The sequence below is a fragment of the Vulpes lagopus genome, chromosome 2 (genome assembly GCF_018345385.1).
Source record: "Vulpes lagopus strain Blue_001 chromosome 2, ASM1834538v1, whole genome shotgun sequence".
Taxonomy (NCBI): Eukaryota; Metazoa; Chordata; class Mammalia; order Carnivora; family Canidae; genus Vulpes; species Vulpes lagopus.
Window position 1 is genome coordinate 167,492,225 of NC_054825.1, and position 25,213 is coordinate 167,517,437.

At 38.5% G+C, this 25,213-nt stretch overlaps 1 protein-coding gene across 4 annotated transcripts in view; it reads left to right on the forward strand.

Annotated features, from left to right (window-relative positions):
* The first annotated feature begins 10,156 nt into the window (after window positions 1–10,156).
* Window positions 10,157–25,213, forward strand: part of ZNF112 (zinc finger protein 112) — a 43,227-nt gene continuing 28,170 nt past the window's right edge. For 3 of the 4 annotated variants that reach the window (XM_041746104.1, XM_041746105.1, XM_041746103.1), the window contains exon 1: window positions 10,157–10,214. The gene's annotated coding sequence lies outside the window, so the exon portion shown is untranslated. The remainder of the gene's footprint in view (window positions 10,215–25,213) is intronic. The other variant, XM_041746106.1, reaches the window with a different exon arrangement.

The window sequence follows — 25,213 nt, forward strand, 5'->3', positions numbered from 1 at the left end:
CTCCGCTTTCTTCCCAAGTACCACTTCTTGAGAAAAACAAAAGTTACAAAAAGAAAAAAGTTAAACACTTACAGCGCAGAAGCCACTCAGAATTTAACCAAAAGAAATAGAGGCTGGGGGACCGGAATCACGACCCCGCAGAGGATTCTGGGAGGTGTAGTCGGAAGGGCCTCCACTCTAGGCGGGCGGGGCCGTAGCCCTAAACCGCTCAGGGATTCTGGGAAGTGTAGTCCAGAACTTCCGGGCAGTGAACGACATTTCCTCTTCAGCAGTGTGGGGTTGGGTTTCGTGCGTGGCTCCTGGTTCTGGGAAGGGAGGAACTTCCGCTCGAGGGAGGTTACAGCCATTATTCCCCATGTGGTAATGAGATTTGAGTCCTAGCAGCGATTCTAGTCCTCTTCAGCTTAGGCGAGAGACCAGTGATGTCCCAGACCTCTGCCTTAAGGACGAGGGATGTCGATTGGAGGACAAGGTGTAGAGGCATTTGCATTTCTCTCCGGCTAGGCAGAGCTTCTTAGTGTTTGGGGCGGATGGCGTCCCAGCTTGGAGGCGGGCTAGGTGGGCTCCTGGGCGCTGAGCTCCCCCAGCCCTCTTCTGTTCTCGCCAATCAGCTTTGCGGCTTCCTAGCGCTGTAACGTTGGGCCAGTTGCTCTTTGTGAATAAGTTTCCTGGGTGTAATTATAGCTTATGAGAATTAAGTGAAGTTAATACTTCTAAAAAGCTGGAGAACAATGATGAAACATGGAAAAGATTGCTTCTGGTTACTGGTGCACAGGGCTTCAGCCAAAGTAAATGTAACAATGAGCAAGTCTGTATGAAAATTTTAGATTTCCCTATGTTAAAAAGATGCCATACATAACAGGTGTAGAGGACTTAAGAGTAAACTGAGATGAAAATATTAACAACATACATGCTAGTAAGTGGCTTAATCTTGGAGATTCATAAAGTAATGAAACTCCAATGAAAATAGGGATATAAATACAAAAGGTGTGAATAATTAACTTGTAGCTCAACACCCTGACTGCACAGCCCATGGTCTCCAAGCTGATACTAGAGTGGAATCTACAACAGACTTTTCCAGCATTCTGTAAGATTCCTGTATCTGGATTACAGGGAGACTGGGAAAATCAGTGGATCCCATTAGGGTTCACTGAACACACTGCTGTCCTTTTCTCAAGTTTATAAGAAGCAGCACAGTATATTTGCATATGAATAAAAGGATGCAAGGACAACTCAACTATAAGTTATTAGATGGACTGCCTGGCAGCAGTCAGTAGTCTATGTATCGTATAATTGGAGTAAGCACAGTGGGCCAATATGCTAAATTCAAGTCCAGGGAGATTTACAGATGATTCAAATAGTACTGGAAGAGCACACATTTTGCATATTTTTCTACCCTCTTTTAGATGTCTGAACACTATATCCATAGCATGGGCTCTGAGTTTTTATCTTCTGCCAATTATTCCATGAGATGCTTTCTTGGTTTCATTTTTACCATTTAGAAACTGATCTTTAACAAATTAATTGTCCTATTTAGAAACAAAACCTTTGCCTAACAAAACAGATCCTTGGTACCACTACATAGTCAATCCATTCAACCTGCTCCCACCCTTTGGCAACCATAGATCTAGTTTCTTTCCCTACAGTTTTTTTTTTCTTTTTCTTTTTCTTTTTTTTAAAGAATGCCATATCAGTAGAATCATAAATAGTATACTTTTTTTTGTCTCAATTCTTACACTTAGCATAATACTTGCGAAATTCATCCTTATTTTTGCATAAACCTAGTCAATATTTCTAGCTTTTTCTTTTCAATGTTCACTAGTACTTCCATCGTATCAATATACGCACATTTTTTAAGTAATTGATGGGATTCTGATTAGGAACAAATGAGAAAGTAATCTTTTGCTTTACACTTCTGTGGTAATGTATGATATAGATTGATGTGTTCATATTCTTTTTCTTTGAAGATTTTATTCATGAGAGACAGAGAGAGGCAGAGAGAGAGAGAGAGAGAGAGAGAGAGAGGCAGAGACACAGGCGGAGGGAGAAGTAGGCTCTATGCAGGGAGCACGACATGGGACTCGATCCTGGGTCTCCAGGATCACGCTAAACTGCTGAGCCACCCAGGCTGCTCAATGTGTTCATATTCTTTATAGACTTTCTCATCTTCAGTCTTCTGAAAAAAGTTTATAAAACATTCTTCTCTGCCATGTATTCAATTTACTTTGAAGCATATGACTGATTTTTTATAAAGATATTTACTTGAGACACACAGAGAGAGAGAGAGAGCATGAGCAGAGAGAGAAGCAGATTTCCCACTGATCAGGGAGCCCAATGTGGGGCTCCATCTTAGGACCCTGAGACCATGACATGAGCCGAAGGTAGATGCTTAATCAATTGAGCCACCCAGGCACCCCATCATTTTTTTTAAACTTTATTTCTAGGGCAGTTTTAGGTTTATAGAAAAATTTTGGAGAAGGTACAGAGATTTCCCATATATTGGACATCTTCCCCCCAAGTTTCTCCTGTTATTAACATCTTGCATTAGTGTGGTATGTTTGTTACAATTGATGAACCAATACTGATACATTATTATTAATTTAAGTTCATGCTTTACATTAAAGTTCATTCTTTGTGTTGTACAGTTCTGTGGGTTTTGAAAAAATCCATAATTGTCCTGTATCTACCATATAGTATCATACAGAATAGTTTCATTGCTTTAAAGATAGCAGTGTGTTCAATTAATTTCCCCCGCCTCCTTCCGCCCCAGGCAACTACTGGTCTTTTTACTGTCTCTGTGGTTGAATTCCATAGTATGTGGTTCTTTCAATTTGGTTTCTTGCACGCAGAAACTAGCATTTGATGTTATTCCATGTCTCTTTATACCTTGATAGTTAATTTTTTGTTGCTGAATGATGCTCCATTGTATGGATGTACTAGTTTGTTGATCATGTATCATTGATTGTCAGGCATGTGAACAATCACTTGTATTCAGAAAAATGCTCCAATCATATACATTTGAAAGTATAAACAGAAAATGGACAGCTGAATAATCACCACCCACATCAAGAAATGAAGCCTGCTGGAACTGCAGGAATTCCACTCTTACCCACAGCACCATATTTCCTTCCCTATCATAAGTAACCACTACCCTAATTTTTGTACAATCCTCTTGATTTTCCTTACATTTTTACTACTTAAGTGTGCATCCTAAATACTACAGCTCAATTTTGACTGTATTGTGGATTTTATATAAATGGTATCATAGTGTAACTTCTGTCCAGCTCTTTTATTCAACATCCTATTTATGAGATTCATCCATAGTGTTGCATGTAGCTAAAGTTTGTTCAATATCCTTGCCTTGTACTGATCCATTGTATGAGTATGCAAAAAAAGATTCATTCTATCATTAATAAACATTTGGAGTATTTCTAGCACATCATTATCATTGATGTTGCATTGAAAATTCTTATACATGTCTTTTGGTACACAAGTGCACAAATTACTTATGGGTATATATCTTGAGTAGATTTGAATTTTCCTAAGAAATGCTTCAAGTTTGGCTCTATAGTCCACCAGCATGAGATTTTTGCTTATTGCTTGAGGTAGAGATCATTTTTTCCCCTCAATACCAATTTAACTCAGTACCATATATGGAATATCTTATTGTTCCCACAGCTCTGCACATTTGTCACATTTCTTGCAAGTCTGAGGTCAGCAGTGCTCATGTACTTAGAAAGCACAAAGGAGCCATATATAAATTATTAAAATTAATCAGACAAGCTTGCAAGATTAAAGAATAAAGGGGCAAGTGCAATGTTATCTTTTTCCATGAAATTTTTTTGCATTTTTTGCATGTTATCAATTTCCACGAAATTTCCATGCATTTTCCACAGAAAATGTTTTCAATACTTCACTGTTGCTTTCAATTTTTTCTGTAATTTATTGCTAGTTTCCTAAATTTTCTCATCATGAATGGATGATAAATTTATCAAATGCTCTGGGTTTTTTTGTTTGTTTTGTTTTGTTTTTTGCATTCCTGGTAAGTCTGCTAGGTCATGATGCATTATCTTTTAATGTATTGTTGAATAAGTTATGGCATAGAATTTTTACATGTAGATTTATGATGAGATAGACCTGCCATTTTCCATTCTAAGAAAGACTGCAACAGATTTTGGTATCAGTGGTGGTTGCAAATTAGTTGGAAAGTGTTTCCTATTTTGTTATTCTCATTAAGAATTCTAAGATGAGCATGGTTTCTTCCTTAAATATATATATATTTTTAAGATTTTATTTATTTATTAATGAGAGACACACAGAGAGAGGCAGAGACACAGGAAGAGGGAGAAGCAGGCTCCCTACTGGGAGCCTGAAGTGAGTGATCCCAGGATCGGAGATCATGACCTGAGCCAAAGGCAGACGCTCAACTGCTGAGCCACCCAGGCGCCCCTCTTCCTTAAATATTTGATAGAGTTCACTGATGACACTGTCTGAGGTAAGAGAATTCCTTTGTGGATTTTTAATAAATTTAATTTTTCATTATTAGCTCTATTCAGATTTTTGATTACTTGTGTCTATTTTGGTAAATGCTGTTTTAAGTTCTGTAGAAATGTATTTATTTAAGTTCTCAATTTCATTGGCTTTACATTCCACATAATATACCTTTAAATCCATATAATGTATAGTGATTTTTTTTCATTCTTTTCCTTGTGGTAATTTGTGATTTTTGTTTTAATAATAAATCTTCACATGGATTTATCAACATTTTTTCTCATTTCAAAGAATAACGTTTTAAATTCTTTTGTATTATGTTTATTTCCTACTTTATCTGTTCTCATCTTTATTGTACCTTTACATTGGGAAAGAAGTGATTTGCTCTTTTTCTAACTTCCCGAGATGGATGCTTCATTTTTTTATTTCCAGCTTTTTTATCTTCCTTCATGCATATACCTAAAGCTTTCTATTTAATTTGAAGTATTGAATGCATCCTAGAAGCTTTGTTAGGAGGTATTTTTATTATCTTCCAGTTAAAATATACTTTTGTTTTGAATACAGTATTTCTTCAATGCATACAGGTTTGGTTTACTTCCAAACATGGTGTATAATTTGGAGTCTACTGAAAAGACAGAGACCATACAGTTATTTGAAAAGAATTAGTATGTATACAGAATTGGTGACTGGATTGCTGAAAGGACAAACAGAGGACTCTAAGGCCCAATGCAGGTAACAATTGCAGCAAGTAGCAGCAACCACCCCAGGGTCTGGGATAACAGAGAAGAGGTAGGGTTTATTAAAACTGAGCAGCTTGGAGGAAGGTCCTACTGTCCTGAAAATCAAATCTCTGAGGACGGAGTTGTGTTCAGAGGTACCCGGGCTCAGAGGCAGAGAGCCCTACAGTTATAGGACTTAGGCACCTGAGGAACAGGGTTTGAGAAGCTGTTTCAAATGTCTACGAAGAGCCATGATGAAACTGATTGTCAAGTGTTGGAAAAGCTGCAAATTGTTCGATTGAACAGTTGCAGTAAGAAAGTGGTGCTGCTCCTGGAAGCCCAAAGGAAGTATTGAGTCTCTTCTTTCTCCAGCCTTGCACTCTCTTTATTGGCAGAGAACCAGATGGCATAGCAGCAAGATAGGCTTCAGATTTTATATAAAACAGAGTAAAGAAGGGTGGTTTGGGAACTGAGAGACAATACTTTATTAGACGCACACATGGCAGCTTTTACATTATCTTTTTGTTATGGAGCTCTGGCTGAATTTCATTACATTCAGAGAGCATATTCAGTATTACTTCAGTATTGTAAAATTTGTTGTTATTCCTTTATAGCTCATCATGCGATCCCTTTTGTAAATATTTTATTTGTGCTTGATAAGATGTATGTTTTGTAGTTTGTTTTTTTTATGATAGTCACACACAGAGAGAGAGAGAGAGAGAGAGAGAGAGAGAGAGGCAGAGACACAGGCAGAGGGAGAAGCAGGCTCCATGCACCGGGAGCCCGATGTGGGATTCAATCCCAGGTCTCCAGAATCCCGCCCTGGGCCAAAGGCAGGCGCTAAACTGCTGCGCCACCCAGGGATCCCTGTTTTGTAGTTTTTGCCAGAATGTCTTGTTTACCTACCTTCAAATGGGTGTCAGAAATGCCTCAGAGTTTCTAGGCTTTCCAGCTCTTTGACTAGACCATCACCCCATGAGAAAAGTCACCTCAGATGCATGATCCTCCCCACATTTTTCTGAATTTTAGCAGACTTTCCATCATCTTGCCTTTTGATGCCTCTCAACAGTTTTATTTTATTTTATATATTTTTAGATTTTATTTATTTATTCATGAGAGACAGAGAGAGAGAGAGAGAGAGAGAGAGAGAGAGAGGCAGAGAGACAGGCAAAGAGAGGGAAAAGCAGGCTTCATGTAGGAAGCCTGACATGGAACTCGATCCCGGGTCTCCAGGATCACAACCTGGACTGAAGGCAGCGCTTAAACCGCTGAGCCACCTGGGATGCCTGCCTCTCAAAAGTTTTAAAACTATGTCTACCCATCATCTGCCAGAAATTTATTCCAAGTTACCTATTTTATTATTATTGGAAGTGTATGCGAATTAAAACATCCTTGTATATTGCATTTTAAATTTTCCCTGTCATTTTATTTTATTTTTTTGTTTCCCTGTCATTTTATCCAAAAAACTCAACTATTATCAGATTGATCCTCCTTAATTTATAGTTAAATAATTATTTAATAATTTAAATATTTTAAATTATTTTTAATCACATGGTAAGATTTTTTTTTTCTTCCAACTTTATATTCCAGTCGTTAACATAGTGTAATATTAATTTCAGGTATAGGATTTAGTGATTCATCACTTACAACACTCAGTGCTCATCACAAGTGCCCTCCTTAATACCCATCACCCATTTAACCCATCTTCCCCGCCACTTCCCCTCCAGCAATCTTCAATATGATCTCCATAGTTAAGAGTCTGTTTTATGGTTTGTTTCTCTCCTCCATGTTCATCTGGGTTTTCTTCCTTAAATTCCACATATGAGTGAACTCTTATGGTATTTGTCTTTCTCTGACTGACTTATTTTGCTTAGCATAATACACTCTATCTCCATGTTGCTGAAAATGGCAAGATTTCATTTGTTTTTATGACTGAGGAATATTCTATTGTATTTACATACCACAACTTCTTTATCCCTTCATCAATCGATGGACATTTAGGCTCTTTCCATAATTTGGCTATAGTTGATAATGCTGCTATAAACATTGGGATGCATGTGTCCCTTTAAATCAGTATTTTTGTATTCTTTGGGTAAACACCTAGTAGTGCAACTGCTGGATCATATGGTAGCTCTATTTTTAATTTTTTTGAGGAAACTCCATACTGTTTTCCAGAGCGGGTGCATCAGTTTGCATTCCTACCTATGGTGGAAGAGAGTCCCTCTTTCTCCACGTCCTCACCAATATCTGTTGTTTCTTGTTGTTTGCAATTTGGCACCCTGTATGATTTCCTAAATTGCTTCTGGTCCTTTAAACCACTGACCATTTTCATATAATGGATATGATGAGAGAACAAAACTCTCTAAAGGCCTGAGATATAAGGGAAGCCATTTTATATTTCTTCCTAAGTCAGCATGACTGTTCATAAACTTTGCTTAAACCCAGAGCCCAGTTTATGGCCCACCAAGGATACATTGTGCAAATGCTTTCTAAATGAGTAGCCTAAAGGAAACCATCTTGTCCTTAAGACACTGATCAGTGCTTCTACTCTCTGCATTCTTAGATGTTAAAACTTGTGATTCCTGCATATATGCTAACCTATAACCTTTTGAGCTTTCACAAGTTATAAAAAAAAGTATAATAATCCTCTGAAAACTGTGCATTCTCCACAACACTTTTTCCCCTGTAAAGAACATGTTTCCTGAACAGCTGTACTAAGTTGGGCTTAAATAAAACTCTCTTTCTTACCTACAGAGATTGTAAAAGGTTTCTTCACTTTGTATCAACAGCTGTTAGGTCATTTTTCTTTCACTCCTCAGTGAGAATACTTGCCCAGCATTTGAGTAGTTTCAGCTGGACATTGTATTGGATCTTGTTCTGCTATTTTCAACACCACATTGTACTTATTATTGTTAAAAATCTAGGCTTTAACTTACAGTTTAATGAAAAAATTGTCATTTCAGGAAAACAGATTCCAGAAGAGCCATCAGATAAATCCAGAATGTGAGCAATCCTACATGATTACTGAGCTAGTTATTTCAGCAGGTCAGGGCAAACAAAAAAGGGAAAGGGGAGCTGTTCTAGATTACAAGAGATTCAAGACACATAATATCAAATACAATTGATGTACCAGCATAAAGGAAAACAATTTAGATTTCTTCTTCAGGAGGAAACTGGGAAATTAAACTCGCTCTTCTCTTTTTTTCCCTTTCTGCTAATTTTCTGGATTAAGTCATTACCTCATCCTGTCCTCCCTGAGTCACATCCTCCATAAAACAACTTACAGTTTTTATATCAAGAGGAGGAGCAAAATAAGTGATGTGATATTAAAAGCTCAAAGAAGGGATCACCTGGGTGGCTCAGCAGTTGAGTGTCTGCCTTCGGCTCAGGACGTGATCCCAGGATCCAGGATTGAGTCCCACACTGGGATCCTTGCAGGAAGCCTGCTTCTCCCTCTGCTGATGGCTCTGCCTTTCTCTCTGTGTGTCTCTCATGAATAAAGAAATAAAATGGGATCCCTGGGTGGCACAGCGGTTTAGTGCCTGCCTTTGGCCCAGGGCACGATCCTGGAGACCTGGGATCGAATCCCACGTCGGGCTCCCAGTGCAAGGAGCCTGCTTCTCCCTCTGCCTATGTCTCTGCCTCTCTCTCTCTCTCACTGTGTGCCTATCATAAATAAATAAAATAAAATAAAAATTAAAAAAAAAGAAATAAAATCTTTTTTAAAAAAGCTAAAGAAAACACTTAAGATCTTGTAAAGGTCTTAATTCCTTCCCATATTACAGTGTTTTATATCTATCAATACAGTTGCTTCCATTTGCCTTATGACTCAGGTTTCATAATCAGCAATTAAAGCCAAGGAAATGTGGGAAACATTTGTTGCTTCTGCTTTAAGTCCTGATCAATGGTTGCATCTGATTCTTATGAATTCTTGGCATCCACGTCCATTCTTGTGGATCTTGGGATGAACAGCTCAGGGTAGGTAGCATGGACAGTTTTAGATGCATGCGTGTGCCTATAGAATAAAAAAAGGCAATCCGGTCAGAGTAAGATTGAGACTCTATATTTGTCAAATTCAGTACTGAATACAGGTCAGCACAATTTCCTTATAATATCTGAATTCTGGGGCGCCTGGATGGCTCAGTGGTTGAACGTTCGCCTTTGACTCAAGTCATGATCCTGGGGTCCTGGGATCGAGTCCTGCATCAGGCTCCAGCAGGGAGCCTGCTTGGCCCTCTATGTCTCTGCTTCTCTCTGTGTCTCTCATGAATTAATAAATAAAATCTTTTTTAAAAAAAGAAATCTGAATTCCGCTGCCTCCTCCAATCCCCCACATGGCTTCCTTTTCATAACGTCTTCCTTCCTTCCTTCCTTTTCCTCTTTCTCATATTTCAAGGTTCTCTAATCTCTTTGAGGTAGTTTCCTAGAATAGGTAGATAGCTTGCTTTGGTTAAGTTTCTTGTGATAGTTTTCGTCATGTTTGGAAGAAAAAAATTCAAGAAAACGACGGAAGGGAGGGCAACCAAGCTCCACTAACAGCATAGAATTAATTCAGACTATCCAAATACTATCTCAAAGAGAGGGGAGCCCTGAGGAAGAGGCCCCTCCGCAGGACATGCCGGGATTTGTAGTCCACAAGGTCAGACGCATCAGGATCCAGAAACAAGCTCTGAATGTGTGGCTGGCTGGAGAAAATAACAGAAGTCTGTACAAGTTCTGTACATTGGGCAGCATTTCCAGGCTCCGGAATTCACGCCAGAACGCACGCTGTTAACGAGAACCCAGGCTCTCCCTGCGGCAGCCCGCACTTCCGTCCCAGGAAGGCGACGAAGCGGCCTGGGAATTCTGGGAAGTGTAGTCCGGGAACATTTCCGCCGCAGGACGCCAAGACGACCTCCCGGCTCCTGTCGGGAATTCTGGGAAGCGTAGTCCAGGAGGTCTCTGTGGGTAGAGTCGCTTCCGCTCCAGGTACGCGAGGCCGAGGCCTTCATTCCTCTGCGAAAGGTGAGCCCTCCCTCCCCGGGCGCCCTCCCAGCGGCCGCGCTGACCTGGCCTCACTTTCCGTTGGGCCCGTGGTGACCAGGCCCTCGATCCGGGGGAAGAGAATCCGCCTGTGGCGGAGGACGGGGTTTGTGTTTCCTTTGAATGGGCTCCGTGCAGTCCCGGGCGGCGGGTGCATCCCCGGCTCAGGCCCCGGGCCAGGTTCCCGCGTCGCCAGGAGTGGGGGTCTCCTGGGGTCTGCACCTCCCGGCCCTAACGCGACCACCAGCCAGTGCTGCCGCTTCCCAGTTCGGAAGAATTTCATTAACATTCGGAGAATTTCTTCGCGTCTCTGCCGTCTTCCTCTTCTTGAAGTTGATATTAGTGTCCACCTAATAGAGTTATTTTGAGAGTTCAGCGAGGATGTAGAAGTGAAAGACTGAGGTCTCTTGATAGGAGTCCTTTTAAATTTTAGTTCCCTGAAATCAGCATCGGTGAACCTGGGATGGGGTGGTCAGAGCTCTTGCTGCAGTGTCCCTGGCCCTTCTCTGATCCCTGAAGGAAGTGAGGCTGCATCTAGATACCTAATTTTTTTTTATTTTAATCTAAATTTAAGTTTCTGTAGAGGGTCATTCCTGGGTGTTGTCTGCGATGTCCACTGTGATTTATGCGCGGGTTCTAATGAAGTTGTGATTTCTCTCAGCCTCCTTTCCTTCCCCAGCCTGGATTTCTTGAGAAAGGCCGTGGGGAAGGAGGGAATGACACTTTGGCTCCTGGGAGCAGAGCCTTTCCTGAGTAGGACTTAGCATTCTTTTTCTTCTTAGGTTATCTCCTGTCAGACGAGAAGATATTTCCTTTACTCTTCTATAAATTCTTCTGCCACAAAGATGCCCTGACCTTTGGTGAATACATGCAGGAACGGATAGGGGAGTACTTGAGCAAGAATAATAATGATTATATTTATGGTTTGTTTTTTTAAAGCTTTTGTTTAAATTCCAGTTAGTTGGGGATCCCTGGGTGGCACAGCGGTTTGGCGCCTGCCTTTGGCCCAGGGTGCGATCCTGGAGACCCGGGATCGAATCCCACGTCAGGCTCCCGGTGCATGGAGCCTGCTTCTCCCTCCGCCTGTGTCTCTGCCTCTCTCTCTCTCTCTGTGACTATCATAAATAAATTAAAAAAAAAAAAATTCCAGTTAGTTAACAGACTGTAGTATTGGTCTCAGGTGTACAATATAGTGATCCAACAACACTTTCATACATCACCCGGTGCTCATCACAAGTGCACTCCTTAATCGCCGTCTCCTATTCCACCCATTCCTCCACCAACCTCCATTCTGGTAACCATCAGTTTGTTCTATATAGTTAAGACTCTGTTTCTTGGTTTGCCTCTCTTTTCCTTTTGTTCCTTTGTTTTATTTCTTTAATTCCACATATGAGGGAAATCATATGGCATGTCTTTCTTTGAATGACTTATTTCACATAGCATCATACTCTCTGGCTCCATCCACATTGTTGCAAATGGCAAGATTTCATTCTTTTTTGATGGCTGAGTAATATTTCATTGTGTATATATACCACATCTTCTTTATCCATTCATCAGTTGGAGGACACTTGGGCTATTTCCATAATTTGAGTATTGTAGATAATGCTGCTATGAACATCGAGGTGCATGTGCCCCTTTGAATCAGTATTTCTGTGTCTTTTGGATAAATACCAGCTAGTGTAATTGCTGGGTCATAGGTAGTTCTATTTTTAAGTTTCTGAAGAACCTCCATACTTTTTCCACATTGGCTACACCAATCTACATTCCCACCAGCAGTGTAAGAGGGTTCCCCTTTCTCCATATCCTTGCCAAAATGGTTTGGTTTTAGTCATTCTGACAGATGTTAGGTGATAGCTCATTGTAGTTTCGATTTGCATTTCCCTGATGATAATTAATATTGAGCATCTATTCATGTGTCTGCTAGCCATCTGGATGTCTTTTTTTTTTTTTTAAGATTTTATTTATTTATTCATGAGAGACACAGAGAGAGGTAGAGTCACAGGCAGAAGGAAAAGCAGGGTCCCTGCAGGGAGCCTGATGTGGACTCAATCCCAGGACCCTGGGATCACAACCTGAGCTGGAGGCAGATGCTCAAACACTGAGCCGTGGTGCCCCCTATCTGGATGTCTTCTTTGGAGACAGATCTGTTCATGTCTTCTGCCCATTTTTAAATTGTATTATTGTTTATTTGGGTGTTGATTTGTGTAAGTTCTTTCTCTATTTGGATACTAACCCTTTATCAGATATGTCATTTGCAAATATCTTCTGCCATTCCAAAAGTTGCCTTTTAGTTTTGTTAATTCTTTCCTTCACTGTGCAGATTTTTATTTTGATGTAGTTCCGATAGTTTATTTTTGTCTTGTTTCCCTTGCCTCAGGAGATGTATCTAGAAAGAAGTTGCTATGGCCAGTGTTAGAGGCTGCTGCTTGTGTTCTCTTCTAGGATTTTCATGGTTTCCTGTCTCACATAAAGGTCTCTCATCCATTTTTGGGTTTACTTTTGTGTACAGTGTAAGATAGTGGTCCAATTTCATTCTTTCGTGTGTGCTGTCCAGTTTTCCCAACACCATTTGTTCAAAAGACAGTCTTTTTCCCATTGGATATACTTTCCTGCTTTCTCTAAGATTAATTGACCATATAGTTGTGAGTCCAGTACTGGGTTTTCTGTTGTGTTCCATTGATCAATGTGGAGTTTTTTTGTGTGTGTGTGCCAATACCATACTATCTTGATGTCTGCAGTTTTGTAATATAACTTGAAGTCCAGAATTGTGGTGCCTCCAGCTTTGTTTTCTTTTTGGGAATTTTTATGGTTTAGTACAGATTTTAGGATTTGTTCTAGCTCTGTGAAAAATGTTGGTATTTTGATAGGGATTGCATTAAATGTGTAGATTGTTTTTGGGTGGTATAGACATTTTATTTATTTATTTTTTTTATTTTTATTTTTTTAAATTTTTATTTATTTATGATAGGGACACAGTGAGAGAGAGAGAGACGGGAGGTCCAGACAGCGGTGCGTCTGCTGCTGCCCGGAGAGCTGGCCAAGCATGCTGTATCTGAGGGCACCAAGGCCGTCACCAAGTACACCAGCTCCAAGTGACCCAGGGTCTTCCATTAATAAAGAGTGAGCTACTCCCAAAAAAAAACAAACAAACAAAAAAAAAAATAGAGAGAGAGAGAGAGAGGGAGAGAGAGAGAAGCAGGCTCCATGCACCGGGAGCCCGACGTGGGACTCGACCCTGGGTCTCCAGGATCGCGCCCTGGGCCAAAGGCAGGCGCCAAACTGCTGCGCCACCCAGGGATCCCGTATAGACATTTTAACAATATTTTTTTTCCTGTCCATGAGCATGGAATGTCCTTTTTTTTTTTTTTAAGATTATTTATTTATTTATTCATGAGAAACACACACACACACACACACACACACAGAGAGAGAGAGAGATTGGCAGAGACACAGGCAGAGGGAGAAGCAGGCTCCATGCAGGAAGCCTGATGTGGGACTCAATCCCGGGTCTCCTGGATCATGCCCTGGACTGAAGGCAGCGCTAAACCGCTGAGCTACCAGGGCTGCTCAATGAGCATGGAATGTCTTAACATTTCTTTGTTTCCTCTTCAATTTCTGTCATCAGGTTTTTCCTAGTTTCAAAGCAGAGGTTTTGCACCTCTTTGAATTTATTCCTACCTATCTTAAAACCATAAGATTTTAATGTGCAATTGTAAAAGGAATTGATTCCTTGATTTCTTTTTCTGCTGCTTTATTATTGTTGTATGGAATGCAACAGATTTCTATACGTTGATTTTGAATCCTGTAACATTATTGAATTTGTGCATCTCTTCTAGAAATTTTTTGGTGGAGTCTTGTGGGTTTTCTACAGAGTATCATGTCATCTGTGAACAGTGAAAGTTAGACTTCTTCCTTGCCAATGTGGATGCCTTTATTTCTTTTTGTTGTCAAATTGCTGCCAGTACTTTGTTAAATAGCAGTGATGAAAGTAGACATCCCTGTCTTGTTCCTGACCATAGAGGAAAAGCTCTCAGGTTTTCCCCATTGAGGATGATATCAGGTGTGGGTTTTTTTTTTATATGACCTTTATTATGTTGAGGTATGTTCCCTCTATCCCTCTGGTGGAGGGTTTTTATTGTGAATGGATGTTGTATGTTGTCAAATGCTTTTTCTGCATCCATTGAAAGGATCATATGGTTCTTTTCATTTATTGATGTGGTATAACACATTGGTTAATTTGCAAATATTGTACCGCCCTTGCAACCCAGAAAGAAGTCCCACTTGATCATGGTGAATGATTCTTTTAATGTACTATTGGATTTTATCTGCTAGTATTTTTCTGGGAATTTTTGCATCCATGTTCATCAGGTATATTGGCCTGTAATTATTCTTTTTAGTGGGTTCTTCGGTTTTGGAATCAAGGTAATACTGGCTTTGTAGAATGAGTTTGGAAGTTTTCCTTCCTTTTCTGTTTTCTTGGAATAGTTTGAGAAGAATAGGTATTAAGTCTTTAAATGTTTGGTAGAATTATCCTGTGAAGCCATCTGGCCCTGGGCTTTTGTTTGTCAAGGAATTTTTTATTACTGATTCCATTTCTTTGCTAGTTATTGGTCTGTTCAAGTTTTCTATTTCTTCCTATTTCTATTTTGGCATTTTAGATGTTTCTAGGACTTATCTATTTCTTCCAGGTTTCCAGTTTGTTGGCATATACTTTTTTTTTTTTAAGATTTTATTTATTCATGACAGAGAGAGAGAGGCAGGCAGAGACACAGGCAGAGGGAGAAGCAGGCTCCATGCAGAGAGCCCAATGTGGATCTCAATCCCGGGTCTCCAGGATCACACCCTGGGCTAAAGGTACGCTAAACTGTTGAGCCACCAAGGCTGCCCGGCATATACTTTTTCATAATATTCTCATAATTATTTGTATTTCTGTGGTGTTGGTTGTTATTTTTCTGCTCTTGTTTGTAATTTTATTTACATGAGTCCCTTCTCTTTCTTTTTGATAAATCTGGATGGAGGTTTATCAATTTTATTAATTTTTTTTAAGAATCAATTCCTATTTCATTGGTTTGTTCTATTGTTTTTTTAGTTTCTATATCATTTCTGTTCTTATCTTTATTATTTCCTTCCTTCTTTTGGCTTTAAGTTTTGTTTATTCTTTTTCTAGCTCCTTTAGATGTAAGGTTAGGTTATTTATTAGAGATGTTTCTTGCTTCCTGAGGTAGGTCTACATTGCTATATGCTTCCCTCTTAAGACCGCTTTTGATACATCCTAAAGATTTTGGACCATCATGTTTTCATTTTTATTTGTTTCCATGTATTTTTAAATTTCTTCTGTATTTCTTGGTTGACCTATTCATTGTTTCATAGCATATTATTTAACCTACATGTATTTGTGATTATTCCAGACTTTTTCTTGTGGTTGACTTCAAATTTCATAGTGTAGTCAGAAAATATGCATGGTTTGATCTCAAATTATTTGTATTTGTTGAGGGCTTATTTGTGACCTAATATGTAGTCTGTTCTGGAGAATATTCCATGTACACTTGTAAAGAATATGTATTCTACTTTTTTAGGATGTAATGTTCTGAATATATCTGTTAAGTCCATCTGATCCAACATGTCATTCAAGTCATTGTTTCCTTGATGATTTTCTGCTTAGTTGATCTGTCCATTGATGTAAGTGGGGTGTTAAAGTCCCCTACTATTATTGTATTGCTATCAACTAGTTCCTTTATATTTATTATTAATTGTTTTATATATTTGGATGCTTCCATGTTGGGCAATTGTTATATCTTTTTGTTAGATTGTGTCCTTTATTATATAGTGCCCTTCCTTGTCTCTTGTTACAGTCTTTGTTTTAAAGTCCAGTTTCTCTGATATACATACTGCTATTCCAGCTTCCTTTTGACATCTGTTTGCATGGTAAATGTTTCTCATCCCTTCACTTTCAATCTACAAGTGTCATTAGGTCTAAAATGAGTCTCCTTTAGGCAGTGTGTAGATGAAGTCTTTTTTTTTTTTTTTAAATCCATTTTGACACACTATGTTTTTTTATTGGAGTGTTTAGTCCATTTACCTTCAAAGTAATTATTGATATATATGTATTTATTGCCATTTTATTACTTGTTTTATGGTTGTTTTCTAGAGATTTTCTCTAATCCTTTCTTGTCTTTCTCTCTTTTATGGTTTGCTTATTTTCTTAGTGATATATTTGGATTTCTTTCTCCTTATTCTTTTTTTTTTTTTTAAAAGGTTTTATTTACTCATGATAGACTTAGAGAGAGAGAGAGAGAGGCAGAGACACAGGCAGAGGGAGAAGCAGGCTCCATGCCGGGAGCCCGATGCGGGACTCGATCCCGGGACTCCAGGACCGCACCCTGGGCCAAAGGCAGGCGCAAAACTGCTAAGCCACCCAGGGATCCCCCTTATTCTTTTTTTTTTTTAAGAAGATTTTATTTTATTTTATTTTTAAGATTTTATTTATTTATTCATGAGAGGCACAGAGGCAGAGGGGCAGAGACACAGGCAGAGGGAGAAGCAGGCTCCATGCAGGGAGCCCAACGTGGGACTCGATCCCGGGTCTCCAGGATCACACCCTGGGCTGAGGGCAGTGCTAAACCACTGAGCCACCTGGGCTGCCCTTTCCTTATTCTTTGCATGTTTATCAGTGGTTTTGGAGGGGTTTTGTTTTTTAGTGGTTTTTGATATATGATTACCATTAGGTTTGCATATAGCCTTTTCTGCATATAGCAGTCTATATTAACTTGATGGTTAAATTTGAACCCATTCTTTTCTCTTTCCCCATGTTTTTGGTATATGTTATTGTATATCTTTTTGTGTGCGTCTTTCTTGTGTACTTTTTACAGAAATATTTGTTTTTACTGCCATTGTTTTTTCCTACATTCATACTGTGACTCTGGTCTCTCCTTTCCACTCAAAATTTCTTGCAGAAATTTTGTGGCCACAGACTCCTTTAGTTTTTACTTGTCTGGGGGAACTATTTGTGTCTCCTTCTATTCTGATTGATAGCCTTGCTGGGTAGAGTATTCTTGGCTGCAGATTTTTCCCATTGAGCATTTGAATATATCATGCCTCTGTCTTTTGGCTTGCAGTTTCTGTAGAGAAATCTCTTGCTAGCCTTATGGGTTTTCCCTTGTAAGTTACTACTCCTTTTGTCTTGCTGCTTTTAGAATTTTTTCTTTATCACTGTATTTTATAAATTTAATTATAATATGTCTTGGTGTTGGCCTACTTTTGGTGATTTTGATGGGAGTTCTCTGTGCCTGCTGGATCTGAATGTCGGTTTTCTTCTCCAGAGTAAGAAAGTTTCAGCTATTCTCTTTTCTTTTCTTTTCCTTTCTTTTCTTTTCTTTCCTTTCTTTTCTTTTCTTTCTTTTTTTTTTCTCTTCTTTTCTTTTCTCCTTGATTTTACTTACTTATTTGCCAGAGAGAGAGCACAAGAAGGGGAAGCAGCAGACAGAAGGAGAAGTAGGCTCCCTAATGAGCCCAATGCAGGACCCAGTCCCAGGACCGTGGGATCATGACCCAAAGGCATGTGAAGGCAGATGCTTAACTGACTGAGCTGATCAGGCATCCCTCAGCTATTACTTCTTCAAATAAATTTTCAGCCCCCTTTTCTCTCTTCTTCTTCTGGGACTTCTATAATATGAATGTTACTACATTTGATGGAATCATCAAGTTCCCTAAATCTATCCTCATTTTGTGTAATTCTTTCTCTGTTTTGTGTAGCTTCATTGCTTTCCATTATTTTGTCTTCTAGGTCATTGATTTGTTCTTCTTCATCTAGCCTGTTGTTTATTACATCAAGTCATTTTTGTTAAGATTTTATTTATTTATTCATGAGAGACATAGGCAGAGGGAGAAGCAGGTTCCCTGCAGGAAGCCTGGTGTGGGACTCAATCCCAGGAACTTGGGATCATAACCTGAGCCAAAGGCAGATGCTCAACCACTGAGCCATCCAGGTGCCCTGCATCAAACATGTTTTTAATCTTGTTTATTGCACTCTTCATCTCTGATTCTTTTTTTAAGTCTTTTATCTGTGTGTTAAGGGTCTCAATGATGTCTCCATTCTTTCTCAGGTCCAGTGAGTGTCCTGAGTATGATTGTTGCTTTAAATTCTCCATCAGACATCTTAGTTGCTTAAATCTCTGGCTGTGGTCTTGTCTTATCCTTTCATTTGGGATAAATTCTTGTCTTCTCATTTTGTCGAAGTCTCAGCCTGCTTCTTTCTCTATGTTAAAAAGCCAGTTATGTCTTTGCTCCCAAAAGTAATGGCCTTACCAAGAAGAGGTCATGTAGTGTCCAGGGCCTGGCACTTTAGGGAGCATCTCCAGTGTGTGCTGCAGGCACTCTGCTGTTGTTTCTGGCTGCTCTGTCCTTCAGGCCAGTTGTCTGCAGATGCTCTCCTTGCCTACTCTGGACGGTGATTGGTCCCTGGCCTGAATGGGGTGAATTATATCTAGGAGTGCTCTATCTGCTTGTGAAATGAGACTTTCCACCACCTCCACCAAAAATGAGGCCATGTAAAACTCTCTGGTCAGGAGACGTGGTGAGGGCAGGGTTTTGTGTTTGTGTTTAGGGGGAGGGGCCTGCCACGCTGGGACAGATAGATGTAACTGAGAAAGGCCGTTCTGCTGGAGCGCAGCAGGGTGGGGCTTGATGTAAGCAACCAATGTCAGCATTGCACTGCTTCCCACTGGCTCTGTGTTTATGCTTAGGGGTGGTGGAGGGAAATGGTGCCAGTCAGCTCTTTTGTTCCCACAGAGGTGTCTTTGTGAATGCTGCCTCTCAAGGACATGCTCTGAGAAGAGCAAATAATCTCCTCGCTGTGTGCCCAGGTGCTCTTCAAATGACTGTTTTCATGTTGTATGCCCCCAGGTTGTTTACCTGCCTTTCCTTCAAGAGTAGCACAGTGCCACTTGTCTATCCCAGCCAAGCCTGCTGACCTTTAAAACTCCAGGCTTTCATAGTAGAGGTTTGTACTGTTCTAGGGGAGTTCCTCTAAAGTATTTGTTTGTTCAAACCTTATAGGTCACCCCAAGTATTATTTTTGTTGTCCAGAAATCCAAGGTACTCAAATATATTACTATAACCTAGTATCATAGCTTTTGAGGTTGTACCTTTATCTTAAGGGCAGTAGTTTGCCCTAAAATTCTTATGTAAGGATCATTGGATAAATGTCTTAGACATGAAATTTATGAATGGCCCTTTATCATTTCTTTACCCCCCCCCCTTCTTGACATCCCAGGCTTGCCTCCAATTTTAGGTCCTTCAGTTTGCTTCTGCAAGCAGAGAGAACTCCTACATGAGGGGGCTCCTTTCCCTCATGTACAGTTCAAGTAAAGATCAGGAACCTTTTGTAAAACTATGAAAGTTTACTTATGCTAATGTCTGATGGAATATTTCCCTGCTAGTGCAACTTTTGGAAGTTGCTTTCTCCATTGATTTAAACCTACACATGCAATTAAAAAATACAATGCAAAAAAAAAAATCCCCACCAGAAAACAAGCTTTCAGGCCCACTGTTTGTAAGAACTTAGAAAATTCAGCCCTTCTTACTTTCCAAGCCAATGGCAATAGGGAAATGTTCTCCTTGCATTTTCCCCTGTGTGCTCCACTCTCTCACCCTTCTCTGTGAGCATGGTTTCCACCCCTGCAAACCAGCCAGGATTCATTTCTTCTCTAAACCACATCTCCATATTTCATATTGAAGAATTGTTGTAGCCTCTTCTCTCTATTTAGTAGGGTTTGTTCTGTCAGTCTTCAGATTGATTTCTGGGATATTTAGGATGATTTGATAGTTACCTAGTTGTATTTGTGGGACAAGGCAAGCCTAGGGTACTCTTACTCTGGCACCATCTTCCTGTCTCCTAACAATTATATTTAAACATTCAGTGCTAAATATTGTTGTAGGAGTTTTATATGAGTTAACATATTCAATTTTCAGGAGTTCCCTAGGGTCCAATGGATATTGTTAGTCCCATGTTAAAGATGAGAGAAGAGAGACAGGGTCAGCATAAGTAATTTATCCTGGGTTCACACACATAAGAGGCTGAACTGGGATTTCAATTTAGGTTTCAATCTGTTGTCTTAGTTCTGACTGTGTTTGGTATCAGGTTGAGAAGTCATGTTTTAGACTTTTGTAGATGGCCATAAAAGTTATGTATGTCAATGAGCTTTCAGTTTTTGATGATATTTTCAGTTGTCTGAAATTTAATTGTATTTTATTTAAAATCATATTTATAGTTCTAAGTGAAATAAGTCAGAGAAAGACAACACCATATGATTTACCTATATGTGGAATCTAGAAAACCAAAGCAAACAACAATAACAACAAAACAGAAACAGACTTGTAAATACAATGAACAAACTAAATTGGTGGTTGCCAGAGGGGAGGAAGTGGGTGCAATGGCTGAAATAGATGAAGAGAATTAAGAGGTACAAACTTTCTGTTATAAAATAAATAAGTCACGGGGATGAAAAGTACAGAATAGAGTCAATAATACTGCACTAATTTTGTGTGGTGACAGATGGTAACTAATCATAGGGAGAACTGCATAACATATAGAATTGTCAAATCATTGTGTCATACCTGAAATTAATATGTCAACTATACTTTAAAATAGGCTAAATCCTAGAAAGAAATCTGTAGTTCATATTCTGATTATAGAAATGATTATATATTGCATATTGTAGAGAATTAGGAAAATGCATGAAATATAAACAAATGATAATAGCAAATATTTTTAGACTCTTACGACTAGAGGCCATGTTTCCAATAGTTTACGTGTATTGATTTATTTCTCATAACAAATCTATTACCCCTACTTTACAGATGGGGAAATGGATTTTTAAAAAACAATTATTGTATGGTAAAATTCATTTTTTTTCTTTTTGGGATACAGTTTTATTAATTTTTTAAAAAGATTTTTTTCATTTATTTATGAGGGACTCAGAGAGAAAGAGAGGCAGAGACACAGGCAGAGGGAGAGGCAGAGTCCACGCAGGGAGCCCAACGTGGGACTCGACCCCGGGACCCCAGGATCACACTCCAAGCCAAAGGCAGGTGCTAAACCACTGAGCCACCCAGGCATCCCAGTAGTACTACCATACTTCTACTTTTAGCTTGAATTTAAGAAACATCATCAAGTCTGTAGCTAAAGCTAGTTTCTAAAGCCATTCATGATTGAGGTCAATCTTTCTCATTTAGAAATATTTCAGTCGCAGCTCTGAGATTTTTTTTAAAAGTCACAATAAAACTTTACTGCTGCTCAGCCATTGAACTGCTGTATGGTAAGGCAAGTTAGGATATTCAGTTTCTGTTTCTGACAAAATTCATTAAACTGATGATGGTTAAGTCTGTGAGACTAAATGAAGTTTACTGTTGACACTGCTGGTTCTGTAGCACATAATAGATTACAATATTTTCTGCAAAGTACCTGCTTTGAATAACAAATAACCATAGGCTTTAAACACATTTGTATAAGCTTTATAAATTTGTAATCAGTTTTAACACATCCTAGCTCCTTACACTTCAGGATTTACTGAATTAGGATTTTTTTCAACTTTAAAAATATTTTTACCTGTAATTGTTCCACACAGACTATTCCTAGAGGCTAATTATTTAGTCACTTTAAACTTGGCATTGATTCCTTGAATGAACAACTACTGAGGAATGTCAGTAATATATGTGGAATTATCAAAAGTGAAATAAAATTCATTGAATCATATTCTTTGTATTTTATTTTATTTTTATAAGAAAGTCTCAGAAGGAGACAATATATTTTTTTAAAGATTTTATTTATTCATTCATTCATTCATTCATTCATTCATGAGAGACACACACAGGGGGAGAGAGAGAGAGAGAGGCAGAGACACAGGCAGAGGGAGAAGCAGGCTCCATGCAGGGAGCCTGACCTGGAACTCCCCAGGTCTCCAGGATCAGGCCCTGGGCGGAAGGCGGCACTAAACTTCTGAGCCACCTGGGCTGCCCTATTCTTTGTATTTTAATTGACTATAATGTTTTAATTGTTTTCAGCTCTTCAAGCAACTATTTTTGCCCCAAGTCTAATAATCTTAAACAAATTTGTTTTCTCTGGACACATTTCTTTGGCTGCTATAATCAAACAAGATTTAATTAACTCATCATTGGTAAATTACCTTTCTTTGCTTAGGTCAGAAATAGAAGCTGAATGTCCTAAACTTACTTTGGTTGTAGCTTCATTTTCATTACTTATTTTTTGTGAAGAAATTCTGCTCTGATGAGACATTTTATTTTAAATTTTCTAGTTTCTCTGACCACTCCTTTACCATAAATTGAGGATACTTGTGATAAGTGCTTGACATTTTTTTTTTTTTAGCATAGTGATGTTGTCACTGCATAATAAGGAAGAGGCTTTGTCATCTAATTTAGTAACAAAATATTTCACTTCCAATGTGCCTTAGAAGTGCATCATTTAAAGTCTACTTTTCTCTTCTTGTTTTGACAGGATGAGTATGTACTTGTAAAAAAAAAAACAAAAGGTTGTGTACAACAATACACACATGGTACTTGAGGTGCTGGTAATTCATAACAGAGTCATAGTGATTTGGATTGTGCTTAGTAACAGTACAAAGAAATGAGAGTGGCAGTACAGTCTCTGTTACAGCTATACAACTGCTGCTGTAGTATGAAAGCAGCCAGAAATAGACTTAAAGAAATGAACATAGCTTTGTTCCAGTAAAACTTATAGAATTTGTGGAATAATACCATTTATCATTTACACATGCCATAAAATAATGATCTTTTTAAAAAGTTTTTCTAACCATTAAAAAATATCAGTGTTGAGGGGATCCCTGCGTGGCTCAGCGGTTTGGCGCCTGCTTTTGGCCCAGGGCGATCCTGGAGTCCCAGGATCGAGTCCTGTGTCGGGCTCCTGGCGTGGAGCCTGCTTCTCCGTCCTCCTGTGTCTCTGCCTCTCTCTTTCTCTCTCTACATCTATCATGAATAAATAAATAAATAAATCTTTAAAGAAAAATATCAGTGTTAGTCCATCACTAAGTATGGTAAAAAACCAGTGTTAGCTCATAGCCTAAACAAAAACAAGCAGGGGGGCTGTATAGTGGCCACATTTAGCTAAACTTTTTATTTTCTCTTGTGTTCTTATGTTTTCAATTACATTGGTTTATGTCTTATGTTTATGGGATTTATTGATTTCTATCCACTTTTTATTTTTTCCTTTTTTTCTATTTACTTTAGGTGTAGTTTATTTGCCCTTTCCTAGTTAGCTTAAATTGATTTAAGACTCTTCTTTCCTAACACATGAATACATTTCTCTATAACATTTGCTTTACCTGTATTTCACACATTTTGATATGTTCTTTTTTCATTTTGATTCCATTCTAAGTATGTTCTAGTTTCTTTTGTGACTTTGGCCTTTTGGTTGCTTAGAAGTATGCTGTTTAATTTCCAAATGGAGGTTGTCCAGAAATCTTTTTGTTATTCATCTCTAGTTTATTTCTATTGTAGTTTGAGAAAATACTTTATAAGATTTCAAATTCTTATCAAATTAATTTTTTGGAAAATGTATCTGAAATTTAAAAATTTGTTTGATGGTCTCAGTAGCAGACTGGAGATGACAAAGCAAAGAATCCACGAACTTGAAGATAAAGGAATATAAATACTTCAATCTGAGCAAGAGAGAGGAAAAAATATTGACAAAAAGAGCAAAGAATTAGAGCCTTGTGGGACAATATCAATTCTCATAATCATGTCATTAGAGTCTCAGGAGAGGAGGAGAGGAATATTTGTGTGGAAGTACTGGCTGAAAACTCCCCAAATTTGGTGAGATGCATATATTTACAGATTCAGGAAGCTTGGTGAATGCCAAATACAAGAAGCTCAGAATCACTTCTGGATACATCATAAAGTTCTGAAAGGTACAGGTAAAAATTCTTGACCACAGCTAGAGAAAATAGTACATTATATGTGACATTCAAATATCTACAGATTTCTCAGGAAAAATTATGGAGACTAGAAGATGGAACAACATCTTTAAAGTACTTAAGTAAAGGAATTGCCATCTCAAAATTATATATCCAGTGAAAGTTTCTTCTGCAAATGAAGGGGAAAATGTCACATCTGTGCTAAAAAAAGAAGTGCTAAAAGAGGTTCTTTAGGCTGAATAGAAATGATACCAAATGGAAACTAGGAACTTAAGACATTGAAGAAAGAGTAACAGAAATATAAGCTTTTGATAAATATAAAATACCATTTTTCTCCTTTTAAAAATCTACATGACTGTTTAAAGTGAAAATTAGAACTTTCTTTGGCTAGAGTGTGGTATATAGAGTAATACAACTATTACATCCAGGGGGAGGGTTAAGGGAAATACTTGATGATAAGGGTTTTGCAGTTTACTGAAAGTGGTAAAACAGTAAAACTAAGTGCACTGTGAAAGACTAGATGTGTATAGTGCAACCCTAAAGGAAAAAGATCCCAAGAGCTATAGCCAGAGGTAATAGATAAAATTATTGGAATCCTAAAATCTTTTTTTTTTTTTTTTTAAATAACCTCAAAGAAGGGAGAAAATGGGTAACTGAAGAAGAAAATCGGGAGGAAAAATGGGGAAAAAATGGTAGACTTAAATCCAACCATATAAAAAATTACATTAAATGCTAATGGCCTAAATACATTAACTAAAGAGATTATAAAATTGGATAAAAAACAAGAACCAGGTATATAATGTTTTAAATAGCCTACTTTACATATAAAGACATAAGTAGGTTAAAAGTTAAAGGAATTACCCAAAAAAAAAGGTATGCCATGGAAATACCAATCAAAAGAAAACTGGAATGGCTGTAGTAATATCAAAGTAGACTTCAGACCAAGGACTATTACCAGGAATAAAGAGGGACATTTACACCAAGGGTCAGTTCACCTAGTAGACATAGCAGTCCTAAATATGTATTCACAAAATA